Here is a 7,432-nt window from a genome sequence, read left to right as displayed (position 1 = left end):
GGTGAAACCCCATCTCTACTAAAAATACAAAAATTAGCTGGGCGTGGTGGCGGGCACCCGTAATCCCAGCTACTTGGGAGGCTAAGGCTGGAGAATCACTTGATCCCGGGAGGTGGAGGTTGCAGTGAGCCTAAATCGTACGCCACTGCACTCCAGCCTGGGTGACAGAGCAAGACTTTGTCTCAAAATAATAACAACAATAATAAACTTTTACTCTGTAGGTCTCATGAGTTTTTTTTCATTTTTCACCAGCCTTCCTAGGCCATCCCAATGTTCTCTCATATCTACTAACTTATAACCACAGCACCAAAGCATACAGAATAATAATTGATGTTTAAAATCATGGAACAAGTTACCCCCAGTCTCCCTCATGTTCCAAAAGATGCTTGCCCGGACACATCACCTTTGCTACTGAGAAAGTATAGAGAAAAGGTATGTGGGAGGATGAGGGCGCACTGAAGACAGTAAATACATCCTAACATCGTATTGGCTTCTTAATTTGTTACACTGGAACTTAGGTGTACCTAAAGCCACACCACCGTTACAACACTGATAACTGCCCAATAACCATTTTGAACACCACCAACAATGAGGAACAATATTTCTTGGACTCTCAGTTTATGGTAAGTGTGCCTCTGTAATCAACCAATACCATTCAAGTAAGGTACAGTGATGGTTCTGGAAAAGGAGGTGGCTTTAAATATCCACATTCAAAGGGGGAAAAATACATGCACACACACAGGCTGCCTTAATATCCCTGTTTGTCCAGCGGGCAATGGGACTGGGAAATGATCGCGCCTCCTCAGAGCCAATACAGTAGGAGGTGAACACGGGGCAGTGCATTACCTAATGCCCTGCAGACAGACCCTTAGGAATGAGACAGAAAGAAAAGTGTTTGGAGATAGAATAGAGAACCTCCGTCAAGAGCCCTACTAGGATGGGCCAGCACTTCCTGTTTGTTTAGTGGTTCATCCTTCAGAACATTTTCTTTGTCAAAAAGGCTGTAACAGTCTGGTACAGTGGCCCATATATAATCCCAGCCTATAATCCCAGCACTTTGGGAGACCCAGGCAAATGCACTGCTTGAGCCCAGGAGTTCAAGACCAGCCTGGCCAACATGGCAAAACCCCATCTCTACTAAAAAGACAAAAAATTAGCCAGGAGTGGTGGTGTGTGCTTGTAGACCCAGCTACTTGGGAGGCTGTGGTGGGAGAATCGCTTGAACCCAGGAGGCAGAGGTTGCAGTGAGCCAAGATCATGCCACTGTACTCCAGCCTGGGTGACAGAGCAAGACCTCATCTCAAAAAAAAAAAAAAAAAGAAAAAGAAAAAGGAAAAAAAAAAGCTAGGCCAGGTGTGGTGGCTCACGCTTGTAATCCCAACACTTTGGGAGGCCGAGGTGGGAGGATCACCTGAGGTCAGGAGTTCAAGACCAGCCTGGCCAACATGGTGAAGCCTGGTCTCTACTAAAACTACAAAAATTAGCCGAGCATGGTGGCAGGTGCCTGTAATCCCAGCTACTCAGGAGGCTGAGGGAGGGGAATCGTTTGAACCCAGGAGGCGGAGGCTGCAGTGAGCCAAGATCACGCCATTGCAGTCCGGCCTGGATGACAAGAGTGAAACTCGATCTCAAAAAAAAAAAACAAAAAAAAAGGGCTGACAGCCAGAATACAGCATTTGTAAGGCCCGATCTTTCCAACACTGCTGCCTATTCACTCCCTAGATAAGTCACCTTATCTTCACCACTGAAATTAGAGTACAGATTCTAAATACGGACACAAAAACCCACCCCCAACACCTGCCTGCTAAGTATATTAGTGTCTCCAAAGTGCCCTCAAAACACAGAATGCAGTATCTGTGCCTGTGATTTTTACTCCGACTCACAAAAATCTGGCTCGGTTTCTGCTGACTCACCTACCAGCACACACTGCTTGCCTTGTTCCTCCATGTTCCAATAGATGCCTGCTTGGGTACATCGACTTTGCTAGACAAGTGGAAAATGTGTTTGTGGAGGGGTGGGGTAGCACTGAGGAGATACTAAGGATACACCTAGTCGCATTTTTCCAATGTGAATGTCCTGAAGGAGACAGAATCTAGGTGCTGGCATGTCTATGCTTGAGTCTCAAAGATGAGAGGCTCCTACAAGCAGTTTGAGGGACTCCTATCCAATCCTTTCCACTCAACTTCCTTACTGCAAACAGACCTACCAAGCGAAAGAGGAGACGGACTTTGCTTCCTGAACTACGTAACAATCTAAATATAGCAGAGTCCTCTCTTATCCACGGGGAAATGTTTCAAGATGCCAGCGGATGCCTGAACCCCTGGAGAGTATGGAACCCTATATGGACAGTTGTCCCTCGGAATCTGCAGGGCATTGGTTCCAGGATCTTCTGCAGATGCCAAAATCCAGAGAGGCTCAAAAGTCCCTTATATATATAAAACGGTGTCAAATGTGCATATAATCTACACCTCCTATATACTTTCAATCTTCTCTAGATTACTAACAACACCTAATACAAAGTAAATACTATGCAACCAGCTATTATACTATATTGGGTTTTTATTTGCATTTTTTTATTGTTGTATTGGTTTTTTTATTGTTTTTTTTCCTGAATATTTTCGATCCAAGTTTGGTTGAATCTGCAGGTGTGGAGCCCATGGCCACAGAGGGCTGACTCTGCTTTGTTTCTTCCTATATACACAGAGCTATGATAAAGTTTTATTTATAAATTAAGCACAGTAAGAGATTAACAACAATAACTAATAATAAAACAATTAAACAATATACTCTAATAAATGTTATATGAATGTGGCTGTTCTCTCTCTCTCTCTCAAAATATCTTATTATATCATACACAACTATTTTCTGACTGTGGCTGACCGGGGGTAACTGAAACCACAGAAAGTAAAGCTGCCACTAAGGGAGAGCTCTTTCAGTAGCAAGTTGCAATTACATATGCTATTCCACATTTCAAAAATCTAACTCAAACTTGACCGATTACTACAAGGAACTATTTGCAAAAAGATGAGGCATAATTTTTCTTTTACATTCTATTCCTGCCTTCCCCATCTCTAGGCCTACATTATCCTCCCCACTAAAACCCAGTGCTCAGTATTTTTGTACCAGCACACCTGCCCAGTTCCAAAGCCGAGTTCGCAAGCATACTTTCCATTTGGGATGTTGACCTGCTTATGCCATGGTGGTACTTAATAAGCTGGTGCTCTAAGAGGCACGCTCTGGAAACTCAAGGGTTAAAGTGCAGCTAATATTCCTGGCATTCATTAGTCATATCATCTTGCTGCACACTCAGGTCTTTCTGGAGATAACAGTGTAAGGACATTGCCCCTGCGTAAAGGCCTTTGAAGCTTGAGGGAGTATACGGCTAACCGAAAGTAGGGAAAAGAACCAGAAAATCTCCTAGATCAGGGGTCAGCAAACTATAGCCAGCAGGTCAAAGACAGCCCACTACCTGTTTTTGTAATGAAAATCTGATTGGAACACAGACAGCCATGCTCACTCACTGTTACATTTATTGTCCATGGCTGCTTTTGTGCTACAACAGCAGAGCTGAGTAGTCACAGATACTGTGTGACCTGCAAAGCCTAAAATATTTACAATCTGGCCCGCTACTGAAAAAGTTTGCTACCTCTCATCCTAGATGAAATCAGGACCAGCTTTATTAATAATTTGGTGGCAAATTCTACCTAAATTTACCCAATCTAAAGTGAAAAACGGTGTTAGAAATAGAATTATTTCGAGTGCAGTGGTGCAATCATGGCTCACTGCAGCCTGGAACTGCTGGGTGTAAGTGATCCTCCTACCTCACCCTCCCAAGTGGCTAGGACTACAGGCCCATGCCACCACACCCAGCTAATTTTTTATCGAGATGCGGGTCTCACTTTGTTGCCCAGGTTGGTCTCAAACTCCTGGCCTCAAGCAATCCTTCCACCTCAGCCTCCCAAAGTGCTGGGATTACAGGTATGAACTATCACACCAGGCTGAGAACTTATAAAAGTAAAAGTGAATTTCAAAACATGAGCTTCTCAGACAGATTAGTTCTAAACTAAAGCTCAATGTGACTTGTCATGAGCCCTATAAACTATCACATTTAAGACCTTAGCTTTGAACTGGATCTCTTCCCTCTAATTTCGTCAGAGAAACCCTTATTCAACAAACACTGAGCAGCACTTACTCTGCGCCAGACCCTGGGTTAGCCACTGGCACACATAATAAAGCTTATACTTCCTCAGCCTGGACACGCAGTAGGATATTTCAGGAAAGAAAAAACCATGAGGGACACATGGAATAGTTTTTACAGCTGAACAATTTTACTCTGCCACTATTCTACCAGAATATTTGGTGAGTAAACTCTTGTGTTTAGAATGTGATCTTCCTAGAGTGGGTTGTGAACTCATATCTCTAAGGCAGGGTCTATAACAGAATTCAGGAAGTCTGTGAATTCGGATGAAAAAGACCATATCTCTATTTTCACTTTAGTTATGAACATAAGCTACAGCAGTAATAGAAGACTTATTAGACAAACGGATTTGTTACCAGTAGAAATCATGGATATTTTCATATCATATTATACTTGTTATATTTTGATAACTATATATCAATATAATTCAATATAACTGGTTTTCTTTACAGTTCTATGTATTTTATTTTTGCATATGAAAACATATTCCAACAAGGAACTCTAAAAGCTTTCACCACACTGCCAAAGGAGTCCATAACACAAAAAAGATTAAGATTCCTGTTCTGCAGTCAAAAAATAAAGAAACATAATCACATTTAGTGTAATTCTCTGTATATAAAAAAACTACCTGTTTTTTTATTAAGGGTTATATGCTCATTGTCTATAGAGCAGGAACCATATGTCATTATTTTTGGCAGCCTTCACCTTAAAACTGGTTTGCAAGTAGTTGTGAATGTGATATAACAGCCTAGCAGATTCATGGACTCCCCTGGCTCATTGGCAGCCATCCTAGTCCAAACATAGAAAGTCTCAAACTAACATAACTTTCAACTTGTGGTACAAGAGAATTCCCAAAAGAAGGCAAGGGGCAAGGCACGGTGGCTCACGCCTGTAATGCCAACACTTTGGGAAGCCAAGGTGGGTGGATTACTTAGGTCTGGAGTTTGAGACTGGCCTGGCCAACATGGTGAAACCCCGTCTCTACTAAAATACAAAAATTAGCCAGGCGTGGTGGCGGGCGCCTGTAATCCCAGCTGAGGCGGGAGGTCGCTTGAACCCAGGAGGCAGAGTTTGCAGTGAGCTAAGATTGCACCACTGCATTCTAGCCTGGGCAACAAGGCAAGACTTGGTCTCAAATAAATAAATAAATAAATAAATAAATAAATAAATAAATGGAAAGAAAGGAGGGAAAAGACACACACAGAAAGCCTGCTATTAATATATATCTATTAACCTGGTTTACGAATGGTAAAATATAGGTAATTCAATTATTTACATTAATGAATAAGGTAGGTAAACAAACCTAAAAGAATGCCAAATATGAGACTCATTTCTTTTTATCTTCTGAGGTGGCGCTTCGGCACATGCTGCAAATGTAAAAAGGTACATTCCCGGAATTTACTGGCTAAATTGTAGAAAGGAATTAGGATTTACATTCTGCCACAAATAATCCATAAAGCAATTAACAAAACAAATCACATATGAAACACATGTCCAAGTACTCATTTGACAGGAATACTGTGAAAAGAGATGTTTAGGACGAAAAGCAGAAAGGTTTATGCCTAGGAAAGAGTTTCAAGGACGGAGGGAAAAGGAGACGCCAGAAGTGGCCAAGCAGATGAGCAGGAGGGTTGACAAGGCCTAGAGTCCTGACCCCTCCCTCTCCCAAGCCACCCCTTTTTCTCATGTGCTTGACGTGTGACAATGTCAAAGATGTACAAGCAGCCAGCCACAATCTTGAGCAAAATAGGGACTCTCAGGGTCCTGTGATAACTGGCAAGTACTCTGACTTCAGGGTTTCTCTAACTGGAAAAAAAAAAATCCAAGAAAAAAATGACTTTTAGAAAAATGTATTCTTTCCAATCTATTTCAAGGTGACACAAACTTTGATGTGAAGGAGACCTACTTCTGCTTGATTTAGACAGGAAAATTTTTACTGGCAGAAAAGTCAGAAGGTCTGCTTCAGATCAGAGTTACGTAAATACTTAGAAAAGCGTGATGCTTGAGTAAGAACTCTACTGTTATTAACAGATATTTTGCTATTATCCATCATTAATAACAATGGAAAATTATGCTTGCTTTTTATTTGAGCATTTCAAAAACTAATTCTATCAGCACTTTCAACATCTCCAGGAGAGGTTATTCGGATCCCTAGGGAAATCCTGTCTAACCTAAAGGCTAGGCAGCTCTGAATTATAAATGGAGTCAGATGGTTTACAAACTCTATGAAATTGTATATAAAATTCGGTAAGTTCACATATATTTCAGATTATTGAAGGGCTGTTTAATCGTAAGAACAGTTACCTCTGGCCATGGTTAGAAAATCTAAAACAAGAGAAAGCAATAATGCTTTCCATACATAGTCACAGGGCGAGTCAATGTTAATCTCCGAGAAAGTAACCAGGGACTGCTAAATCCAGGGCTCTATCTAACTAGATCATTCTTCCTGAGGGATCACATATTCAAAAAGCAGGTCCCCAAGGAAAATAAAACCCCACTGCTTATGGGGGAAGAACCACAGACTGAGGGGGAATGAAGCTCATTCTTTATCAACAAGGCCATCATGCTAGTTTTCAAAGGGAATTTGCAAAGCAAATCTTTTGTCCTACAAAAAGATTCATTTCATTCAGCAAAGAAAAGAGACCCCAGAGAGAGTACTGCAGAATCCCAAGCCTCTTCTATAGCCTGTTACCTTGAAGCATATATGCTGTTCTAGAAGAAATCCTTGGGTAGTTCCTTTTAGTTAAGTAGAATGTAAGTCAAGTAAACATCTAATGTGCTAGAAAAAGGTGTAACTAGCCAACTTTTTTAGCCAAGAAAAGGCTATCCCCCACCATTCTCAACTCATTGCCATTCAAGAACCTATCTGAACCCTATTCCCCTATTACAGAGTGTAGAGGCAGGAGTGGTTATCAGATTAATACAGTGTCCGATAAATTGAATGACTCATACTTCTCCTATTATAAAAAGCACTTGGTGGCACCGTCAGTAGCACCTTCTAAAAGGAGCTGTAAGGCCGGGCACGGTGGTCATGCCTGTAATTCCAGCACTTTGGGAGGCTGAGGCCGGTGGATCACCTAAGGTTGGAAGTTTGAGACCAGCCTGGCTAACATGGTGAAACCCTGTCTCTACTAAAAATACAAAAATTAGCCGGGTATGGTGGCAGACGCCTGTAGTCCCAGCTATTCAGGAGGCTGAGGCAGGAGAACCGCTTTGAACCAGGAGGCGGAGGTT

Source organism: Theropithecus gelada, chromosome 2 (genome assembly GCF_003255815.1).
Source record: "Theropithecus gelada isolate Dixy chromosome 2, Tgel_1.0, whole genome shotgun sequence".
Lineage (NCBI taxonomy): Eukaryota > Metazoa > Chordata > Mammalia > Primates > Cercopithecidae > Theropithecus > Theropithecus gelada.
This window is presented reverse-complemented; position numbering follows the sequence as displayed.